The sequence below is a fragment of the Pelmatolapia mariae genome, linkage group LG3_W (genome assembly GCF_036321145.2).
Source record: "Pelmatolapia mariae isolate MD_Pm_ZW linkage group LG3_W, Pm_UMD_F_2, whole genome shotgun sequence".
NCBI lineage: Eukaryota > Metazoa > Chordata > Actinopteri > Cichliformes > Cichlidae > Pelmatolapia > Pelmatolapia mariae.
Window position 1 is genome coordinate 30330308 of NC_086229.1, and position 24720 is coordinate 30355027.

The window sequence follows — 24720 nt, forward strand, 5'->3', positions numbered from 1 at the left end:
CAACAAGTAGGCCTGCAGAGCGAGAGCGAAGTGCTCTAATAGGGTGATATGGTACTACAAGGTCATTAAGATAAGATGGGGCCTGATTATTTAAGACCTTGTATGTGAGGAGCAGGATTTTCAATTCTGGATTTAACAGGAAGCCAGTGAAGGGAAGCCAATGCAGGAGAAATCTGCTCTCTTTCTAGTCCCTGTCAGTACCCTTGCTGCAGCATTTTGGATTAGCAGAAGACTTTTCAGCGAGTTTAAAAGGACATCCTGATAATAATGAATTACAGCAGTCCAGCCTGGAAGTAATTAATGCATGAACTAGTTTTTCAGCATCACTCTGAGACAGGATATTTCTAATTTTAGAAACCCACCGGCTCAGTGGGTCTACACCTCCAGCAAAGGGGCTCATCAATGTAGGATCTCACTTCCAGTATTGCATCTGCTGAGGGATTCCTTCTGGTAGTGTCTCTACTTGCTCGTTCTTCAAAGAACCTCGAAGCAGCAGATGCTTTTTGCTGATCTGAAAGTCCAACAGGATCTTAGCTCGGCCATTCTCCACCACCCGAGGGTGTGTCTCCCATTTTGACCTCGGGACTTCCAGGCCATATTTGGTGGTCTGTGAATGGTCTGAGATAGTTGGGTATACAAATTATCTCTGATTATAGAGATAATTAGACTATATATCAGCTGTATCAAGATGATGACTGCACCATGACAATTGGCTGTATGTAGGCTTAAAAGGACCCAAATGCAGACTCTCGGGAACAAGCACAGGAAGACACAGACACTAATACAAAAGGGATAACGAGGGAAGTGAGGACACACGGGGAACACAGCTAACACAAATTACCTAGAAGCCACAGGAGAAGCACAATAAGACACGCCAAACATGGGAACACGACCTTCACAATAAAACTGGAAACTAGAATGAAGGCGTGGCAGACTAGATGGAACGAGGGAACATAAGGGAGAGATTAAAGTATAAGGACACTGTCCTGACATAGGCACTGCCTGTGATTGGTCCCAGTTAACATGGTACCCTGAGAGTGATGTAAAATGTTCTCTATATTGTAATGGAATAGACTCCCCAGGCTGCGTCAGAAGTACTAGCATATCATCTGCACATACAAGAAGTTTATGCTGATTATTGCACACAATAATCCCATAAACATTCATGTCATTTCTCAGCTTTTGTGCTAAAGGAGGAGACACACACAATGATATTTGAGAAGTGAAATGAAGTTTATTGGATTTACAGAAAGTGTGCAATAATCGTTTAAACAAAATCAAACAGGCGCATAAAGTTAGGCACCACAAAAAAAGAAATTAAATAAATATTTATTGTATGTCAGTGTGTGTGTCTCATATATGATATATGTAACTGACATTTTTTATTGTAACAACCAACGATGTATACAGGAAATTAATGACTATTAACAAGGTTGCCCAAACTTTTGCATCCCACTGTATATAGGAACATAGTGAAGAGCAATTATTTAAGAGCATAAAGAGAGGTTTGTTTGTTTTGGAGGGAAGCTCCATTTATTAAGAAAAATTTAAAAAGGCAGGAACGCTCTTTAGAGATTTGTGGGTGGCTCTTAAAAGAGCCGTTTTGGGGAAGTCACTCGGACTTCAAACAGGCTATTCTTTTGGCTGCCAAGACACAGCTCCCTCCACATAGAAGTGGGCCATGAACTTCTCCCTCACCAGGACAGCATCTCTGGAGGAGCTGGTTGCTGCTACACGACCCAGGCCTTGCAACGGCTCCACCACAGCAGGTGCCACACCCCTCACAGTAGGTGCCAGGGACAGGGGACATTATTTGCACATTAAAGACTTCCACATCCTGCACCAGGAAATAAAAAATATAGCCGAGCACCTCCATTTCTGGAAAGCCATCAGTGACAGAGCAGCCTGGTGTTCTCTGTCCTCATCCAGCTTGTTAAACCAGTGGAAAGAAAACTACAACAGTGTCCTGTGACGTCTCACCAACACATGTCAGTCACTATTCTTGCAATTCATGGTTATATCACCAGAAACTTTCCTGCCTCAGGACCTCTCGATCTTATCATTTGATCAGGATGAATTGAAAGATGACAATTAACTAACTAAAACCTCTGATCATGCCAGTTTGGCTGCTTCCTGATTATTACTGAATATTCTTAGCATGTTTATATGTCAGTTATTACTAACTGGGACAGTTAACTTTCTGTTTGTTTTAATCTTTACTTCCCACACTATAATTGACTCTGTAACTGGAATTGAGGACACTTGCTTAGAAAATGTTGACTCAGTGACTCCCAGAAGTAATTTCCTGATTTATTTTGTAATATGTGATTGTTCTGTATTCCACTCAGTTTACTTGCTTGCCTTTGTCAGTTTTCTCTTCTTTGTAAGTAAGTGTAATTTAGTGTCAGTTCTTACGTGCTTTCCTTTGTTCCCTGCCACATCACTTAGATATGTTTTTTCCCAATAATATACAGGGAGTGCAGAATTATTAGGCAAGTTGTATTTTTGAGGAATAATTTTATTATTGAACAACAACCATGTTCTCAATGAACCCAAAAAACTCATTAATATCAAAGCTGAATGTTTTTGGAAGTAGTTTTTAGTTTGTTTGTTGACCCATTTTGCCAAAGGAAAGGAAGTTGCCTAATAATTATGCACACCTGATATAGGGTGTTGATGTCATTAGACCACACCCCTTCTCATTACAGAGATGCACATCACCTAATATGCTTAATTGGTAGTAGGCTTTCGAGCCTATACAGCTTGGAGTAAGACAACATGCATGAAGAGGATGATGTGGACAAAATACTCATTTGCCTAATAATTCTGCACTCCCTGTAATCCTTCGCAGGTAGAAGCGGGGAGATTGCGAGGACAGCTCTCACGGCGGCCGGTAGTTGGCAGAGGAAGAGGTGGATGAAGAGGAATACCCCGTCATCCGGCCCGAGCAACGATAGCATGTTCTCCATGAGCTCGAGCACGGTACCGCCACCCAAGCCTGAAAAGTTGAGGAGCTGTTGGGCTCGTTCAGCGTCGGAGAGGGCAAAGCGCCAAAGAGGCAGCTCTTTAAGTGCGGCGTATTTCCCTTGGGCGGGTGGGTCCTGAGGAGCGTCATCGCGCGACGGGTGGCCAGCGGGTCGAGCGAGGCCACCACATCGTGATACCTCGCGTCGTCAGCCGAGATGCCGCGAAGGGCGAACTGAGCCTCCATGTGTACGAACCATGACGGGGGGGTCATGGAGCCAAAAGTCCAGCAGTTTCAGCGCCACAGCGAACGTAGCTGCAACAGGAGGAGGAGGTCCGGCGGCCGGTGATGCATCCATAGCGGAGTTATCTGCAGCCCGTTGTATGCTCGAATCAGGGGTCACCAATGTGGAGGTAAGCATTAACGACACAGAGCTCTCAGTTCTCAATGTGAAGGTAAGCATTAACGACACAGAGCTCTCAGTTCTCACTCCTTCTTTATTCCTCTCCAACATCAACTGCACATATCGCGCCACAAAACACAGGAACACACTTCCTTAACACTGGGTGTGAGTGGAGCCCTCTAGTGGTCCACCACAGTGTTAACATTAGTGAATAATGCTAATTCAAGTCAATTAGCATTAGTTAATAACGGCAGCATATTTAGCATTAGCAGATAATGTTGACCTTGGCCCACTGGAAAAGTTCAGAACTAAAGATTTAGGAGTGTTTCTCGATAGCTCTTTCTCATTTGAGAAACTAATAAATTCTGTTATTAAAACCAGCTGTAAGGTTTTGTTAAAATCTCCCAATTCTTTTAATCTTTGGGCTAAAGGAAGGACAATACTCGGTGTATAAATGCTCAATCAACCATTATTTATTTCCATACAATTCAACACTTATGAGCACAAAACCATCATGATGGGGAGACCTGCCTGCAGAGGGTCACAGCAAGTCTCAAAATGGTGACGGATTTCACAGCCTCTTATACTCTCTAGTGGCCCCCATCTAGGTTGTAAAACCTACATCCTCACATGTTTTTCTAATTCTTAGCAAGACTGGCTCCTGACCTTGGCTCCCTGTTTCCTCTGCTCTGAAGATAGGTGGGGGCCTGGAATGTGGTCTATCTCCCCTGTCCCAGACACAGAGTCTCCTGCATATAACCTTACTTTTTATGATTCAGCAATCAAGCATGTCAAGAACACAGTGTACGACATTCACAGCATATCAAATATACAGGGTGATGAGCACTTATCTAATAACTACAAAATGATTATATTCTTTTACCCCAAAAGTATAATGAGGCCTAAACTACATACACAGCACACCGTTTAAACTAAAGAATAATACATGGCCTACAGCTGTTACCATAATTCAACTACCTTGATTACATATATAAGGTAACATATGATAACAGAATAATCTCACAGTTTATATTGCTGATTGTCATTTATGCTTAGAAATATTTACTCATATATGCTTAGAGTTTTATAATCGATTGCATAATGATAGAGGTTTGATCCTTAGTAGTCTGTAAAGACTCTGTATCCCTTCCAGAGTGCTCTGGCATGCACACACAACTTGGGGTCATGAGAGAGGTTGTACCTTCTCTTACTCATTTATGGTATAGGAGGACACCTACTCTGTATCTGGTTAAGTAAGAGCCCTTTGTTAGGGGGACCGCTGGACTCCTAGCATCAGCTTTGGGGTCACAGGGTCACATCTGTCACACACACACACACCTACACTATGCACAGACTGGTACTCTTTGTTCATACCTGTGTAAGACGTCATATGTTAATGAACTTATGCATATTCATGTAACCTCAATAAAGAGCAGTGTTACGAGGGAGCAGACGAGAGCGACTGAGGTCAAGTGAAGGAACGGCGCTGTCACAGTTCTCTCCCTCATGAATTGTCTGGTTCCAGCGGTGGCTCTGTGCTAGACGACCCATCACCAGCTTTTTCCAGCTTTTTCCACTGGTTACCAGTACGTCGTAGAATCCACTTCCAGATCTTGTTGTTTGTCTTTAAATCTCTGAATGGATTAGCTCCATCTTATCTCTCTTTAACAAAAATAATCCAAGCAGAGCCCTCAGGTCTGCAGATAAGTAGCTTCTGACCAGAACTAGACATAAAAACAGAGGTGAGCTTTATCGATCGCTGTAGCTTTCAATTCTGACGAGTCTTTATAGTAATTACTGTGTATGTTTCCTATTTTATCTCTACTCTGTGCAGCACTTTGGCTCAACCTGTTTTTAAATGTGCTGATAAATAAATGTAGATTTCTTTGAATAAAACAGTGGAGCCGAGCTTTGAGCCATCCTCAGTGTGTAACAGTGTGTGTGAGAGCCATGTAATGTCCATGTGTGCATGCTGACTGCTCTGACCCCTCCTCCTTTCAGGGTGGAGCCTGCTGGAGTCCGATGGTTGAGACCAGGTCTGAGGAAGTGTAAGTGTGTTTTTAATGGGATTCATGAAAACAAAGCAGCACACATTCAACCATCTTCATCATGTAAGGAGTCATCATCAAAGTGTCAATCAATGAACAGATGATGGATCAATAACTGCAGCTGGATTGTGTTTGTTCTCTCCATCAGATTCCTGTCAACTTACAATCGACACAAACACAGTGAACACAAAGCTCCAACTTTCTGACAACAACAGGAAGGTGACACATGTGGAGGAGGTTCAGTCATATCCTGATCATCCAGACAGATTTGATGTTTGTCCTCAGCTGCTGTGTAGAAATGGTCTGACTGGTCGCTGTTACTGGGAGGTCGAGTGGAGAGGAGACATTTATATATCAGTGAGTTACAGAAGCATCAGAAGGAAAGGAGGCAGTGCTGACTGTTTGTTTGGACACAATTATCAGTCCTGGAGTCTGAGCTGCTCTGATGATGGTCCTCGTTCTGTCCTTCACAATAACAGACAAACATCCTCCTCCTCCTCCTCCTCCTCTGTCTCTAACAGAGTAGCAGTGTATGTGGACTGTCCTGCTGGCACTCTGTCCTTCTACAGAGTCTCCTCTGACACTCTGATCCACCTCCACACCTTCAACACCACATTCACTCAAACTCTTTATCCTGGATTTATGTTCAGTCCCTGGTCTCGTGGTTCCTCAGTGTCCCTGTGCTGAGTGGAGTGTAAAGAGTGTCTCCTGTTAGAGAAACACTCTGACTGTTGAACAGATAGTTCAGTCTGTACATGTCTGTCTCTTTCACTCACAAACACGTTTTCAGATTCATGGATTCAATCAGTTGATGTTTGAAACTCTTCTAAATGATTCCTTGTAAACTTCTTCCTCTTCAGTCACAAACAAACAGGAAGTGATGTCACATGTGTTCCTGTCCACAGCAGAATGAGTCTATTGCTGACAGTGATGTACAAACAGAGTGAGCATTTCTGAGGCCCAAAATAAACTGAGTAGTTCACTGAATGAACACTGTGAGCTCTGCTCCTTCATCATTAGTATGGATTATACATGTATATTTATTATATTAGTATCATATATATCAGGTGCTGCTGGTTTCAGTCATTGTGCAAATGTGCTGTTTGTAAGGTTGTAAAGCTGCAGTCAGCTGAGACTGAAGAAGTCACCTGATCAGTGAGCAAACGTGAAAATGTCCAGATAAACAGAATCAAGCTTTTGGGATCAGCCAGCAATGCAGCATCATTGTTGTTCAGGTTCAGAGGTTTGCAGGAATGAACTGATGACCAGAAACAGCTGCAGAGTCCAAGAAAATACCAGCTGGAGTTAAGCTGCATTTGAAGAAGTCAAAGAAAAGTAAGGATGGCAAAGGGCGATGTTTTCTTCCAAAGAACTGAAAACATGGTCGACGCCTCATTAGAAGAATAATCTGGACATTTGTGAGGAACTCGAACCAAGAAAGCAACACAAGAAAGCAACGTCACACAGATCCAACAGACAGTTTCCATGACTGCAAGTGTTCAGTGTAAAAATGCTACATCGCATTATTGCATCCTCTCACCACAGGAGGCGCTGTTGGCACCACTGATTGCTGATCAGCTGTTCTCTGATGATCTGATTGATCCTGTGAATAACGGGACTCACTGAACTCTGTGACACAGTGAAGATTACAGAGTTTAACATCTGACTGACGTCACACAGACAGAAGGATGAACCAGTGAGGCACAGAACACAGTTACTGGAGATACTGGATCAGCTCCATGTGAACCTCTGATGGAGAAGCTGCTGACGCAGAGAAATATCAGGACATGACAGGCAGCTGCACTGATCTAACAACATGTAGCAGAGCTGATCTATGTTAAAGGATCTATGACAGCAGCTGAAAGTCCAACACTGGATACCAGCTGAGCCTGTGCTGAGTGTTACAGGAAAAGAAACACTGACACTGGTAGACACAGTGATGCTGACTGGGGCACAGAGCTGAATGATGCAGCATCAGGACACTGTTTCAGTCTGACTGACAGAGAAACCTGTAGCTGCATCTACATGTGAGGCAGAGGCCACACAAGCAGCTTTCTATGTTTCACAGTGACTGAGATCTTCAGTGGGGGTGGACATGCTCCTGTACAGACCTCTGAGGAGAACCAAGGTGCAGTCAAAGAGTCCAGTCTGTCCTCACAGATGTGAACATGTGGTTTCATCAGGTCTGCTGTCAGCTAGCAGGCTCACATCAGAATCACTGTTCCTGAAAAACACAGTCTGTGTGACATCATCAGTCAGCTGATCGTCCCAGATCTGAATGGTTTCTGTCTCTACTGAGGAAGTCAGAGAATCTCACTGAGGTGTGGATCAGGTCTGAGTGACCTGTGGAGGGACAGCTTTAAACAGTCCACAGGTCTCACGTCCTGCTCAGTCTGGTAGCAGATACCTCGTATTGTTCCAGATGTGCTGACATCACCAGCAGCAGCAGCAGCACAGCTGTGTGATACGATGAATCTCAGTTATTGATGCAACACACAGGAAATACAAAGATCAGGATTTATGAGAGTAATCATTACGAGTCTGAACACATGATCACTGAATGTTTCAGCTCTTATTTTGAAACTTCTTTAGAGAGCTGTGATGTGAGCGTGCCTGGCTCTGAGACACTTGGGTCAGCCTCTGTTGTTTAGAAGTGTTACAGACTGTGAATGACACAGACCTGTCAGTTTCATGTTTGTCTGTAACACAGCTCAGGGGCTCCATGCTGAACGCATCCATCCAGTGTTATTGATCCAGTACTAATACCAGCATTGGGATCAATACTACACAATCACATGTGTCCACGTGATGGATTTGACCAGCTTTATTCATTAATGATCAATCAACTTATTTACTGCATCTGAGTCCAGCTTCATTTAAATGATCCAACCCATGAAAATGACATCAGTCCTACAGAAGCACTTAATGCTAACAGGAAGTCATTTATTAAGGTGGAATATCACAGAGACACACAACCACTCACAGTTAACCTGACCCCACTAACTGCATGTGTTTGGACTGTGGGAGGAAGCTGGAGTATCGGAGAGGACGCACACAAACACGGGAGGGAAAACATGAAACTCATCACTGAACCAAAGATGGTGGATTTAACCCCCCTCCTTCCCTGAATACTTGGTATTACCCAACCGGCTTTCTCTACCAAACCTTCACTATTTGCTGTATGTTTGTTAGCACAGTTTCTGGTGCTAACTAAATGCTTGCAAACTGAACTGTGGAGACATCAGACATGAAAAGAGGCGGACAGGCGACACTATTTAATTGTTGGTCCAGACCAATCGCTTGTAATAAAGAAAAAAAGTCCGACCCAAAGGAGTTAAATACCTGTGTTGTTAAGTTAGCTGATGGTTTGTTGACTGGAGTTGGTTAGTTAGTTGTTTCATTGCCAGCTGAGCCTCCTGTGAGGAAAAGCCAGAGGCTGCCAGTGATGTAGCAGGCTGTCTAGGATCAACGTCAGTTTCACTGAATTCACCCAGAGGAGGTGCAGAGGAGAGTGAAGGTGGTGACAGAGGAGGTGTAGAGGAGAGTGAAGGAGGTGACAGAGGAGAGTGAAGGAGGTGACAGGGGAGGTGTAGAGAAGAGTGAAGGAGGTGGCAGGGGAGGTGCAGAGGAGAATGAAGGTGGTGACAGAGGAGGTGCAGAGGAGAGTGAAGGTGGTGACAGAGGAGGTGTAATAATAATAATAATAATGGATTGCATTTATATAGCGCTTTACAATACAACTATTCATTCACTCTCACATTCATACATCCATTCAGCTTGGGCAGGAGAAAGGAGGAGGTGACAGTGGGTCAGATGAGCAAAGAGAGAAAGGCTGCACATGGATGAGCAGGTAAAAACAACACAATAATTGTGCGTGCAAACACACACTGTCAGAACACTGAACTGATCTGTGTTTGGTTCACAACAGTCAGACAAATGAGCAGGTGAGAATGCACCCACTGCACACCACAGACTGATCACTAAAACTACCTGATCTCCGTCCCGATGTCCAGATAGGACTGACTGTACTGAGATTCATGGATTCATATCAAATTGATTGATCAAACATTGATCAAACTGGGTCAAACTGGAGCTCTTGTTGGGGGTAGAGGAAGCAGAATGAATAAACCCAGTGTAAGGTCTCCGTATGAGGAGGTCACAGGAGGTTCATGCTGTGAAGCAATGCTTCAGCTTCTAACTGGAGATGCTGAAGAGGAGCAAGCATGAAGGGAATAATGTTTTTAAGTGGCAGGTCATTTTAAATGCAGTGTTTCTATCAACTATTCTATCGACAAACATCAGCAAACATACAAACTATTTGTTTGCAGTTTGTCTCAAAGTGTGTTGCAACTAAAGTTCCATCTGCTGTATTTCACAAGGAGAGAAAGGACAGAGTGTTAACTTCACAAGAGATAGGAGAGGAAGAAGAGAGCTTAAATTTAAACATGAGGACTGCTCATTTAAAATGTACATGCCATATTTAATTGATGGCACTTTATAACAAAGCTCTAAAAGACATTTGTAAACATACGGCAGCAGACCCGATGGTATTTTCATGCTCATGCTTTTCAGCATCGTTTATTAGCACTCATGGTTACTATCACAACAACAGCAGAGAGAGCACAGACTTTGAGCAGGCGAGGTTTAAGGCGGCTGGGTAGGCATCGAGCGCAGCAGGCCTGGTCGTGAGCCAGAGCTCACAGGCAGCTGGCGCGCAGGACCACACAGCACGCTGTCCTCTGGTGGAAGCACAGCCTGTCCATACAGCACACTGACTTCGGACTGGGTATATCCCTCAACTTCATCCAGCTCAGGCTGGCAAGTCCCTCGTGCACCCTGTTGATCTCCACCTCTGGCTGGGGAGGTGCCTCGACCTCCAGTGCTGTGTGGCGGTGTGACATCGCCACCTGCTCCTGCTGTGTGGCTGCCAGCTCGGCCACCATTTGGGCAGGCTCGTCCCCTTGCTCGCCCAGTTATGAGTCCCTTTTGAGAAGCACTTGATGAGTTATACTGAACAGACCTAAACTTGCAAGCACACAGCACATATCAGAGTAGCTAAAGGCTGCTTTCGCGACATTTCAGTGAGTCTCTTTCAAGAGTAAGATTTTCTGTATGTACATTTTTGCCCATAAAGGTGTCGAAAGCATGCAAAATGCATCAACAGAGTATGGATGACATGTAAGAGTAAAAAACATTACATTTAAAAAAAAAAAAAAAAAGACTGAAAAGAAGATTTTCTGCAAAATTCCATGCCACAAGCTATAACACAGTCAAAGTGATCACCAAATTAAAAAAGAAAAATTGAAATAAGTGTACAAAAATGAGGGCATAAGCATTAACTGGATCCAGTTTATCTTGTTAAATTGCTCAGTAGTGGTAGATTTTTGTTTGGTGTGTGTTGGGGGTGGGGTTGGTATCTTCACTGCTTGCCTTTGTGTAGAAGTCACCACACACCACTGCTGTGATGTTGGTCTGTGGACGCCTCTCGTGTTCTTTCCGTCCTGCTCAAAGTTTGCTTTCACCTTCCTTTACTTTGTTCGTGACTGATGATGATCATTTCTGTGTGAAGCTCCATATGAAGGTAATGTTTTTCAGTGTGTAATGTTTTCTTGGCTAACATCAGCTGTGTGCAGCTTAGCTCCAGCACAAACAGCACAAATCTGCTGCTCCATAGTTCATGGTAATGGACTCACAGCTGGACCAATGACCAGAGCATTGGACCAACCATTAACCACTCTTCCTCCTTTAAGTGATTGTGAGAATGTGTGTTTTAACACTAAATCTCTCTAAGCAGGTGTAAATGATCATTTCCACTCTAGACTATCTTCAGCCTGTGTATAAAAGATGGCTACAAACAGTAGGTTCATAGTTAATCTCATTGTTGAAGCATCGAGCTGTTTTGTCTTTAGTTTCTGGAAGTTTCAGCTGCTGTTTATAGAAATGTTTATTGTCCTGGTGTTTGTAGTTTGAAGCAAAAAAATGTAAATAATTTCCTGATGATCTGTAGAAAAATAACTGTTTAGTTAATAATAATTATGGATTGCATTTATATAGCGCTTTTCTAGGCACCCAAAGCGCTTTACAATTCCACTATTCATTCACTCTCACATTCACACACTGGTGTTTTCAATACATTATGGAGTTTGTGGTTCAGAATGTGGGACATTTTCCAGATGTTTGAATGTTTGAAGGTAACAATTTTTTTAACCTGTGCTATTCAGCAGTATTAGCAATAACAATTATGGTCAGGATGTTTTGTAGTGCCAGATATATTTACTCTCCCAAGAGAAGCACCATGGACACTCTATAGGATCCTCTTGCTAATGTTTCTGTTCGATTAAAAATGTTCATGTCATTATGTAGTGGAGACTATGCCGGAGCATAGTCTGAAGTGTGGATGGACAGGTGCCCTCCCGTAATTAGGAGTGATCCAGAAGGAAGCGGACAACCTGCCCCAGACCCAGCCAACCCCAGTGCCAGTTTTAAAAACGATGCAATGTAAAAATTCTTTTCAATGGTTTTCAGTTGTCTAAAAGTTGATTTTGCAGCTAAACTACATGTAGACTGAAATCCAGTTATACAATGATTGTTTCTCTGATGTGATGAATGTGCAGCTGGAAACTATGATCAGCAGCTGAGCTGGAACAGCAGATTTGCTCTCAGCATTTCAGGGTTCAAAGACTTTTGAAGACTTCTGATCACTTCCTGTTTGAAATGTTTGACTGTTAACCTCTTGCTGAAATGATGCTGCTTATTTCAGAGAGGGTTTAGCCTTCACAGTGAAATAAAAGAGGAAAGATGTAAATGTTCCTATGCAGTGAGCTCCCTCAGACATTTGATTACACTCAGCAAACAGCAGCTTCACTGTATTTAGTTCATGTGTGTCTTTTTAGACACAATCACTGCTGTGTTTTAGTGTCTCTGCTGGAACTGCACAAAACTCCTTCATTCACCATCCCAACATTGAGAGGATGTTAGAGACATGGGGGCACCTTCACCCCTCCCCCTAGGTGAGCCCCTGGAGTTGAGAAAGTACCAGAACACAAACAGAAGACAAGATGTAATTTCAGGAGCTCAGAAGGAACCACTTCAGTTTTCTTCCACTCGAGCAAAAAAAGCTAATCTTTGAAAGATCAGAAGTGAAAACATCAAATCTATTGGGTGTTACATGAACAAGAAGATAAACTTTGACCTGAGCAGGAAGAAGAGAACAGTCTGAGGTTTCTCTGTTTTATTCTCCACCTCATCCTGGTCTGTGTGACATCAGCACAACTAGCAACAGCTTAGCAACCACATTTTCTGTTGTTTAACACCTGTATGGGCCCGTAAGTTGGACAAACATTTGCAGGACTATGATCACAGGAAGTGTACATATTCGGTGAAACCACATCCTCTTCTAACACAGGCAGAAATGCAGAGAAAGGTTTGCTCTTGGCTCTGTGGGTTTGTAGGTTTAGATCTGATTGGCCTGATTCTGACTTCCTGTGCAACTTGTTAGGACCCAAATAAAAAGTTCAGCTGTTACATTCTACAACACACAATACGGAAAAAGCTTCTATGTAACTGATTCTTCCAAAATATTCCTTAAATTCAACAAGTACATATAAGGTAGCAGTAACAATAACAAAGATATGTTTTCAAACAGTTTCAGTAAAACATCCTGTTAAAACTGTAACTGTATTTAACAGGAACATGGTCATTCAAAGCATCCCTTGATGCTCCTGTCTCTTGTGTCTCTACAGAGTTTGAAGAAGAGAGCTGAACTCTTCTTCAGTCAAATGATGTTTCTCTGTCTCTGCATCTGTTTCTCTGAGTACAGCTGTGTTTGAAAGAACTGGAAAGCCCAATTCTCCAACATGTTAACTCTGCTGATCGTCTTTGAATCCTGGATCAGGAGGTACAGCCGGTGAATATTTGGTGTTTAAGTAAGGTTTCTGTCTTTGACTTAGTGTACTTTAAGTCTACTATTCACCTATACTGTCCTGCTGGAGGACAGTATAGGTGACCGTGTTGATGCCTCTTCCTTATTTCACCAAAGTTTATAAACTGTTGGCTAAATTTTCTTGTTGTCAGAGGTAAAGTGAAGTGAGAGGAGCAGATAATAAGGATTAAATGTAATGCTGAGTAACTAAGGCTACGTTCACACTGCAGACGAAAGTGGATCAAATCTGACTTTTTTGACCCTTTGCAACTCATATCCGATCATGGTATGACAGTGTGAACGGCACAAATCCGATATTTTCAAATCTGATGTTTCAGAAAGCAACTGCTGTTTGAATGGTCAAGTCACATCAAATCCATCTTTTACGTCACTGACACAAGTCAGACGCCAATTATCAGCGCCGGAGAAGCGCCCAATTAGACATCGCAAAGGCTTCCTTGCCATCCGGTGTAGATGTTAGTGAAACTGTTGGGAAGACAACATTGGACAAACGTGAACATTCTATTTATACTGTATATGAAGCACTGCTCCTCTCTAAAACAGCAATAAGGATCATTATTAGGCCATATGTAAAAAACAAAATAACTTTATAACTTAAAGCAAAATTGGGAAACAAAGTCCGAAACAAGTCTTTATATTAATTAATATTAATCAGTCAAACAGTACTGTTTGCTCTGGGTCTAAACAGAGCGCGCTGTGTGTGACATCTTCTTTTGCGCATGCGGGCCGCTTTGAGGGTTCACACTAGAGCGCATTTGCTGTCACATTTTATTTGTACTGTGAACAAGCAGACAAAAGAATAGGATTTGATAAAAAAAATCGGAATTGAGCATTAAGACCTGCAGTGTGAACGTACAAATATATATATATATATATATATATGTATATATATATATATATATATATATATATATATATGTGTGTGTGTGTGTGTGTGTGTGTGTATAAAATACTCCAAATCACCTCCATCCCACCAGAGGAACCTGAGATAGTCTTGATGTTCCCTTGCAACGTGGAACTGGTGAAACATTTTTTTATGTCACACATTAAGGCCATTGGACTGTTTCTAAATTGACAAAACACGTAAGCTACTGTGTTAGTCAGGTCTGGACCTGTCAAAAGATGGTCATTTAGAGAGGTTTCTTGGTAGCGTGCAGAACAGTCAAATACCACACGGATCTTGCCGGGTTTGTATGGATGGTAGACACTGTGTAGCATAGCATGCAGCATGCCAGTCGGTTATCTGGTTCAAACTGTGGCACCTTTTAATAACATTGCTTCGTTGTCATCACTTGCTGAATGTGAGAAACCAACAATGGTCCAGCCGAGATTAGTTCGCTATGCATATGGATGATTCTCATCACCAGACAGGATCTCTCTTGGGTGAAGGGCTCGTTGACAAGCCTACTTGAAAGGCCTACTTCGCAATCCAATTGTGGTGGAATCTTTTCTGACAGTTGCTCTAGATGTTGCCATTTCAGAGGTTGGAATGTGTAATCCAGTGGTTCCCAAACTTTTTTTGCTAGGGCCTCCTTTGTTTTACAAGAAAAATGTTTGCATAAATGTTCTCACGCACACGCACAAACACATCCTCCAACCACACAATTGAGCAAACAATTAAGCAAATAAAAGTAATCTGCAATAAATTACAGGTAGTAGTAAAAATAAAGTCAAAGTCAAAGTCAAAGTCAACTTTATTTGTCAATTCTGCCATATGTACAGGACATACAGAGAATAGAAATTCCGTTACTCTCAAACCCTAGAAGAAGTAGCAATGAACATTTAAATATAAGAGAGAGATTAAAAATGCAAGTAAAATAATTAAAAAGTAAAAATTTGAATAAATACAGTACAAGCTATACAATATACAATATACAATATTCAGGTAACGGTAACGGTAGATGACATTCAGTGTAGACCAGGCAGGGTAGTGCAAATAGGCAAATAGTGCAAATGGAGATTTGGTAATGTACGGTAGGAGGTAGTGTAACAGAACAAAGTCTTATGAGGTAATGGCAGTCCAATGCTCCACAGGTGGCTAATAACTGGTGCAGGCCAGTGAGTGAGTCAGAGAGTGTGTGTGTGTGTGTGTGTGTGTGTGTGTGTGACAGAGTTCAGTGAGACCGTGGAGGAGAGAAGGGAGAGGGGGCAGAATCGGGAGGGAGTTAAGCTTCCTGACAGCCTGATGGATGAAGCTGTCCTTCAGTCTGCTGGTCCTGGCTTGGAGACTCCTCAGTCGCCTCCCTGACGGCAGCAGCTTGAAGAAGCTTTGCATTGGGTGGGTGGGATCAGCCGCTATGCAAAGGGCTTTTTTAGTGAGACGGGTGCTGTAAATGTCCTGGAGGGAGGGGAGAGAGACACCAATGATCCTCTCTGCAGCTCTCACTATGCGTTGGAGGGTTCTGTGACAGGACGCATTGCAGGCTCCAAACCACACAGTGATGCAGCTCGACAGGATGCTCTCTATGGTGCCTCTGTAGAAAGTGTACATGATGGGGGCTGGTGCTCCTGCTCTTCTTAGTTTGCGGAGAAAGAAGAGACGCTGCTGTGATTTCTTGGCCAGTGCTGTGGTGTTGTACGTCCAGGAGAGATCCTCTGTGATGTGCACACCCAAGAACTTAGTGCTGCTCACTCTCTCCACAGACGCTCCGTCAATGGTCAGAGGAGCATGTTGGGTGTGCATTCTCCTGAAGTCCACAACAATCTCCTTCGTCTTCTCCACATTCAGAGAGAGATTGTTGTCAACACACCACGTGGCCAGGCGTCTCACCTCACTTCTGTAGTTGGTCTCATCCCTGTTGCTAATGAGACCCACCACCGTTGTGTCGTCTGCAAACTTGATGAAGAGGTTGGAGCTGTATGATGGAGTGCAGTCATGGGTCAGCAGAGTGAAGAGGAGGGGGCTCAGCACACATCCCTGAGGGGCCCCCGTGTTTAAAATGATGGTGCTGGATGTATTACTGCCGACCCGTACTGCTTGAGGTCTTCCCATACGGTAAAAAAATATATTTTAAAATACATTTTGAAACATATTTCAAAATATACAAAAAATGGCCAAAAAATATATGTGCTAAAATATATTTTAAAATATATTTATATATTTTGAAATATATTTTAGCACATATATTTTTTGGCCATTTTTTGTATATTTTGAAATATATTTCAAAATGTATTTTAAAATATATTTAAAAAATATATTTATAATATATTTTGAAATGTGTTTTAACACATATATTTTTTGGCTGTTTTTTTATATTTTGAAATATATTTATAAAATATATTTCAAAATACAATTTAAACTTATTTAAAATCATTCAAAAATATATAAAATTAACCCTTCATATATTTCTAAGAAACCACATTCACATGTAACAGCTGAAAGAAATCTTTATTTGATGTTTAAAACATGCATATAAATCAAGCAAGGAATATTCATTTTATAATTTTATTCTCATTACATACTTAAACATTCTAAAAGAAACACACACATACACATATATGTGTGTGTGTGTATATATATATATATACATATATATACACACACATACACATATATGTGTGTGTGTGTATATATATATATATACATATATATACACATATACACACACATATGTGTGTGTATATGTGTGTGTGATTGTATGAACATAAGTCAACATACTTAAAATGTAATTTCTTTTCCTTTTCCAGCAGTCTCAGTTCCCCCAGCTTTCACTGCAATCCTCAAAGCCCTTCTGCACAAATTGGGAAACCTCTTCCTTACCGCCACTGTAACAAACAAAAGTCACAGTTCTATTACTTTTATCAGAGTTAAAATAAAAATATGATTTATGTTAGCTAGCTTCATTTAGCAAACAGATATTTCTGTTTATATAGATACAGATATTAATACAGATATATTTTACGCATAATTTTACCTCTTTTTTTTCCTAGATGGAAAGTCTATCCAGTTCACATTACAGTAATGCTAACACCCCTTTTGGTCGTCTCTCCTTACCCTCCAGCATTCATAAATCTGTTGACCTTCTTTGTCTGAGACCAACCACTACAATGCATCATCACCTATTTGTATTGGTAACTTACTTTGCAACCTATTGTAATGGTTGCAAAGTAAGTTACTTGTGCTGTATGCAATTTTAGATACACAGAAAGTCTTAACTTACTATATATGGCTGTCATAGTGTCCTTATGAAGGGCAGTTCTTCACTCTGCGCCGATGTCCGTTTTGCTTTGTCCTCCTATAAAAAGCATGAACATTTGAGTGTTTGACTAGTTTTAGATTTCCAAAAATCTGATATTTGTACAACTAAACATTTGAGCTACAATGATATGCTATTGAGAGATACTTTTATGGGTACTTTTTGGTAAAGAAACTGGTGACAGAGTTGTAGGCTTTTTAGAATACTATTAGCTAACCATTTGAACTGACTTTCAAAGCTGTTTACCTTTTAAATTGCTGTGGATCAAAACCTCCAGTGGGAAGGCGGCCATTAGAAGAACACGCACCATTGAACCTGAAAATAACAAAAACAAACAAAAAACAGAAGAATATATAAGAGTCAGGTAATAAATCTCTTCTGAAACAATATACAGTAGTTCATTTAAGGTGAAAAACAAAACATTCCTCTAAAACATATATACTGACATCAGCAATCAACATCATGATTGTAATTATTTCCTTTTTAGTACATCTACTGGTGTGTGCATGTGTCAAGCACTACGACTGTATCTATGCATATAAGTTCACCATATATATCCTGCAAAAATGTTTTGTTATAGTCAAAAAAGGCAAACAAACAAAGGCATTCAATCAGAGGTGAGAAATTAATTGGGAATATCAATTATAGGTGAACTATTCTTTACCTACTAGCAATCATATTTGAATGTAAAATAAAATAAATAAATAAATAATAATAAAAATAACATGATGTAATTAAAATGCACAACCTACATTAAGGAAATCTGCATTTGTATCCACAGGCTAAAAGTAAAACAGTAAATGTGTTAGTAATAGTACAGGTATTTGTAAGAAAAAAAAAAGAAAAAAAAAAAGAGGCAGTTACTGTGACTCTTCTAGTGGGATGCTAAATGTAGAGATTTATATTTACAGTATAATACAGCATGTACAGGTATCTGTGTTGTGAACTGTAACTGAATATTAGAGAATCTCGGAGAAATTACATGTATTTATTTTTTGAATTTATCAATCATAAAACCGTCTGTTTTGAAGGCCTGTTACGATAACAACTTTTTGTTGGTTTGTATATTGCCCCATAAACAATTGGGACAAGTTATGTCATTGTCATTTTAAGACCATTTTATGTCTTTGAATGTATAATCATAATATAACACCATAATAATGCAAGATCTACACACTTTCAATTGACAAACCAACATCTAATTCTAAAAATATTTAGATCATGGAAATTAGGTATCAAAATATTAGATACCATAAAAACTTGAATAAATAGTAATTTTTCTAACAAATAGAAAACAATGTTATTTAATGTTATTGTGTTGTTATTATTATATTTTATTTTTGTAAATATAAATGACAGATAATTTGCATCATCAACAATTATTGAGGTCATGTACATGTATTGTGTGTTAAGTCGATATATTGATTATTGTGATAGGCGTACTGTTTTGGTATCATAACAAGCTTGTCAAACATGCATGACCACTAAGCAATGTCTAAGCAGTAGTATTAGTCTGAATGACAACAAACATAACTAGTGTTTTGGAAAATCTGTTAGAAAACAGTTATTTCAATAATTATGATTAGCATGTGACACAGACACTGCATAAAAACTACAACAACAAATACTTACTTTAGGAGGATGGAGGAGGGCAGCATGAGGTTGAGACTTTGACATCTGTAAGAAACAAATTCATGTATTACAAACAAGTCACTTAAAAATACAATAATGTGGCAGACTGTTCCCTGTTCAGATGCAGTGTATAAGTACAATCAGGGCTGTCACAACAATGGGGTGGGGCCAAGTGGCTGCACAATGTGCAGGTATATATAATTACATATAATATATGTGAATAAAGCAAGAATCTGTTTAGGTTAGTCACTGTGCTGACTGATGCTTGCTAGGTTTATATGATTGCAAACTGCACAAAAACAACAACAGCAACAACATTAATGACAATGACAAACAAAATTACTTACATTTATGTAAATCTCACATCAGGAAGATCTGCGTTCGATTTCATGGGCTGAAATAAATAGGCAGAAACATTACTACTAAAAAAACAAAAACTCTAAAAAGCCTAAAAATGACTTAAAAAGCAAGGAAATGTGGAACACTGTAATTAGCGAACATTAATAAAGCATAACTGTGCTTTGTTTCTAACTTTGGTAAGTACTCTGTAGCCAGAAGGAGAGGTGGGATTTCTGTGAAAGCCAAATTAAATGTGAATAGGTTTTGATAGTTATTGTATATAACAAGTGTAAACAGTTTTATTTGTAATGTTTCTCTTTCTGAGAAGGTAGAATAATAAGAAAAGGCAAAAGTACATCACAATAAAATTAATTAAGTTACATATTTTGATTACCAAATTATGGAAGCGTGGAGCTGCCACCCAGGCAAAAGAAAAATAGAGCTATATCACGTTATAACTTGAATGTTTATTGTTATAACATTATGCTTTTCATGTTTGTATAATATAATATCACGTTATTACAATATACATAATTGTCACTTTCGCACAATATTGTACGAACGTGATAATTATGCACATTGTTCGTACAATGTTGTTCAAACATGTTGTTCAAACATGAAAAGTATATTGTACTAACATGATAGTATATTGTTAGAACGATAAACCTTTCACGTTATAACGTGATATACTTATATTTCTCTTTTGCCTGGGTGGCAGCTCTACGCTTCCGTGCCAAATAAGCCAGAATAAAGTAATATTATATGAGAAAAGGCACCTGCTAGCTTGATGATGATGGAGGCTTCATAGACCGGCCACCCGCCTTTTGGCTCCTTGTCGCCACTCCACCAAATAAAGGTCCGTTTCCTCCACTAATTATTCATCCTCATTAAAATCTCGTATATGTTCAGTTGGCAGAATTGAGAATTTTACATCTTCCAACCACCTAATTAACGCGAACATAATCGGCTTGTTTCTTCCCGTCTCCTGTATCCGGCCGTTCCTCTCACTGTCGGAATTCGCGCCTCAGAGACGTCGTTATTTTTCAAAAAAAAAAAGAAAGAAAGAAAGAAAGAAACAGCAACAACTAATAAAGAGAGTTTTTGCACGTTCATTGCACATTTGTGGGAATGTTTAAATATTTAATTTTTATTAATTACTTTTCATTATATCTTTATTTTTTAAACCACCATGGCAATGCGCATGCGTATACTCTCGTGCACGCAAAGGGCTTTGGCGTTGACGTAATGTCACAATGCATTGTGGGAGCGCAGCACCATCTTGGCTGGTCGCGAATCAAAACAAGATTGCTACGAACCATTCTGAAACGTAGCTGAAAAGAAAAAGGACAGTATAGAGACAGATTGTGTCCAGATGCAAAGAGACGGTACTTGATTGGTGAAATGTGGACCTGTATGGAATATAGCCGTGGAGTAGAAACCCTGAAGACCAAACCGCTATTGACTTAGCATGATCTACTCTCATACCTTGTCTGTGGAGTCAGCGCATACACGGCGGACCAGTTTTGCAATTATAAATCTCTGGAGGCACATCCAATTCACCAAGGACTGGGTACAAGATTTGGCTATTTTTAAGCCTCCACGTTGTGAGTACTTCGTCATTAGGTAAGTCAGCTTGAGTACTGCGAGTAAAATGTGTTTGATTCCCCCTGAACATTCAGATTAGTGCTAGCATAAATTCATTCATGAGTGGGAAATTACAGTGAGAACATGTGGAGGCTCTGTTAGAGGGATAACATAGTGAGTTCAGTGCATTGATGTGACATTGTCCTGAAGGATTTAGTTATTCTTTATGGTTAAAGAAATTGCCCTAATTAATTCATATTTATTATAAATAATCCTAATTACACATCTTGCTTCCTTGTTTGTGTCCTGTGTCACTAAAATACATTCTGTTTTAGTTTTATACATTGATTAATGACCTGCAGAACCTCCTTATCATATTAGGTGTCCATAATTGTCATTTAAAGTCGAACATTATGTTTTCTCCCTCTTGAAAGTGATTACATCCTTGCATTACATACTTTAGGTTCATTTTTTGCTGATAGGTTTCTAAAAAGAAACAGGCAGATTTAGAATATAACATGCAGCGTTCTATAGATGGATACATAAAAACACTTTATTTGTTACATTTATGATGAATGGATTTGAAAGTAGATAAAGCACATTTGTGTCGGCCTTGGCTTATTAAAGCTCTTGTCTTTAAATGAACTTTGTCTGTGTGTGTTTCAGGTACTGCACTCTTAAAGACTGAATTGCAGCATTGCAGCCACAGGTCATTGTGAGCATCACAGGGAAGGTTGAAGCCGCCCACTGCACCTGTATGGCCGGAGTCGTGGAGACCTGCACCCATGTTGCTGCTCTTCTCTTTAATGTAGAAGCAACAGTGTTGATCTGTGGCACAAGGACTTTTACAGATGAACCTGCATACTGGGTTTTGCCTGGTAATATGACCAAGATACAGCCAGAGGTTGGCCATAAGATAGACTTCTCCTCTTCAGCTGCCCAAAAAAAGGTTCTTGATCAAAACATAAACAGACCATTCGTTGTGACAGGTAAAAGAAGCCGTCCTCAAAAAAGAAAAGTTCATCCTGCTACTGTGGAGGAGTTGGATCAACTGATGGGACAATATTTTTCCAAGCATAGTTCTGTTCTGAATAACCCATAATGTTTAATTTAGGGGGCCATGTAAATACTTTGCATTTACTGAATATGTACTTACTAAGTACCACTGTTCAAAAGTTGAATAAAGAAACAAAGAAATGTTTGCCTATTTTTAATTAAAAGCACTTTGTAGAACATCAAATCAGTTAAAATGTAGAATCAATGTTATGTATAGTTTACAAATGACAAAATGTTCACATACAAAAAATGACAGCATGTAAATAATATCACCCACTACTAGCATTCTGTAATTTACTGTCTCTTTTGAAAACGTATCAATACATAAACAGCACAAGACTTAAAAGTATTTAACAAGAGCATTTTTCCCTGGTTTTACTACCACACTGGGGCACATGTTCACCAAAACGCAGCAAACCTTTGCCATCTTATCCAGGAGGTTCACCTTTTCACCCTCACATGGAAAAAGTAATCTCATTGGCATGGTGGTATGTAGCATGTAGTTTGAAGCAGGGATTTCGTAGTGCCCCATGTGTAGTGTTGGAACCCAGTCAGGATGTGTTTCATTCATTTCATAGGCTGGTTTGCTGCAATAATGCCAAATAATTAGCAACTCTATAAATAGAAGGTAGTTCTGCATGTTTGATCTAAGTTTGTGCTATGATCTCAGAGTGCATTGAAAATGAAACTAACAGGATATAAAGAATAATATGAACTTATTTAGAACTTACCTGAATGAAAATACTGGAGCACACCAACAGATATCTGGGGATGGTAGAGAACTGAATATCAGCTCGTCTCACAGCTGCTATCCAGGCTAGACGCCTTCTTTTGGTAACATCCAACACATAAGCTCCCTCATGATGCTTCCAGGTGAGGAAACAATGAAAAGAGAGCCTGTTTTCAAGCTTATTCCTTTGCCGGTAGTGCAATCTAACATTACAACCGGCCACACAGCAAGCATTTGTTTGGCCTGCTAATATGGCGCCTCGACCAAAAATCCTGGCTACGCCCCATCCCATAAGATCACGCTCCAGAGTCCTATTAACGTGCTGCATTTTTAACTCTGACGGAGATGGAGAATGAGCCTATTTCCAAAAAAAGTAGAGTGTGTTCCTTTAAGTACTATATTGTAAATATCGTCAACAACTAAAGTGTACATAGCAGTTGTTGTATCTTGTTTACTGTATCACTGACAGATAATTTCAAAGTCAATGAACGCTACATTATAGTGGGATATTGTGTAATGTGAAATACTGTAAGCAAATGAATAAACAACCTAATTCGTGATAGACCTTTGACTCTGTTTCGTTTGAATCCAACTGTTTTTTGCAGCTGTGCATAAAACATGTTACTTTTAGTATTATTATCATTATCATCATTATTGCACTAAATACATTTTAAATAAAGGTTGGAAATGTATTTTATTCACCCTAAAATATGTTTTGAAATGTATTTTGGTTTGAAAGAAATATATTTTCAATTTCAAAAATATATTTTTTTGGAGCATCACAAATACAAAATATATTTACCATATATTTTAAATATATTTTGGCCAGGAAAAATGTATTTTTTTACCGTATGGGTTCCGGTGAGGAAATCCAACAGCCAGTTGCACAGAGAGGTGTTAAGCCCCAACTGGACCAGTTTTTGAGTGAGCTGTTGGGGGATTATAGTGTTGAATGCTGAACTGAAATCAATGAACAGCATTCAAACATATGAGTCTTTTTTGTCCAGGTGTGTGAGTGCTGAGTGGAGAGCAGTGGAGATAGCATCATCGGTTGAGCGGTTGGGCCGATACGCAAACTGGAAGGGATCCAGGGAGGGGGGCAGGACAGTCTTGATGTGTTGCATGACTAGTCGTTCGAAGCACTTCATCAGGATGGGAGTGAGTGCAACCGGACGGTAGTCATTAAAGCAGGAGGGAGATGACTTTTTTGGAACCGGAATGATTGTGGTGGCTTTAAAACATGTGGGGACGACAGCCTGGATAAGTGATATATTGAAGATGTCTGTGAAGACATCAGTGAGTTCCACCGCACAGTCTCTCAGTACACGACCAGGAATGTTGTCAGGACCCGGAGCTTTACGTGTATTGATCCTGCTGAGGGATCTCCTCACGCTGTCCGGGGACAGAGTCAACACCTGGTCGCCAGGAGGGGGTGGGGTCTTCTGTGCAGTGGTGCTGTTTTGGACTTCAAAGCGAGCAAAGAAACTACTAACTCTTTCACGCTACGTCCGCACCTACACTGAAAAAAGGGGATTGGCCAGCTCTTGGATTTATGTAAGCATCTTGCGTGTATTTAACACAATTGCCTCATGGTTTAAAGTTAAGTGTAACTATATAGTGTAGAAAATACATAATATGCAGAGCGGGTAGATTAAATTGTACATATGTTCGAGTGAAGTAAGTCAATGATATAGCAATGTTAAATCTCGCGACACTACACGGGATTTCAGTCTCGCACGCTTTACATCGTGGTTTGAGTCAAGTCATACAGCCACCTCTACTTTTTTGGTATACCGAAAGAAGTAAATTGGGTGGTTGTTACCCA

At 40.3% G+C, this 24720-nt stretch overlaps 1 protein-coding gene and 1 long non-coding RNA gene across 2 annotated transcripts in view; one reads left to right on the forward strand and one right to left on the reverse strand.

Annotated features, from left to right (window-relative positions):
- Positions 1–24720, forward strand: part of LOC134621872 (NLR family CARD domain-containing protein 3-like) — a 182888-nt gene that overhangs the window by 139427 nt on the left and 18741 nt on the right. The gene's annotated exons all lie outside the window — the stretch shown is intronic.
- Positions 16979–17857, reverse strand: LOC134624379 (uncharacterized). Its single transcript, XR_010093524.1, has 3 exons — positions 17801–17857; positions 17519–17593; positions 16979–17123 (listed from the first exon to the last, which is right to left on the reverse strand). It is a non-coding gene; the product is annotated as an uncharacterized LOC134624379 (long non-coding RNA).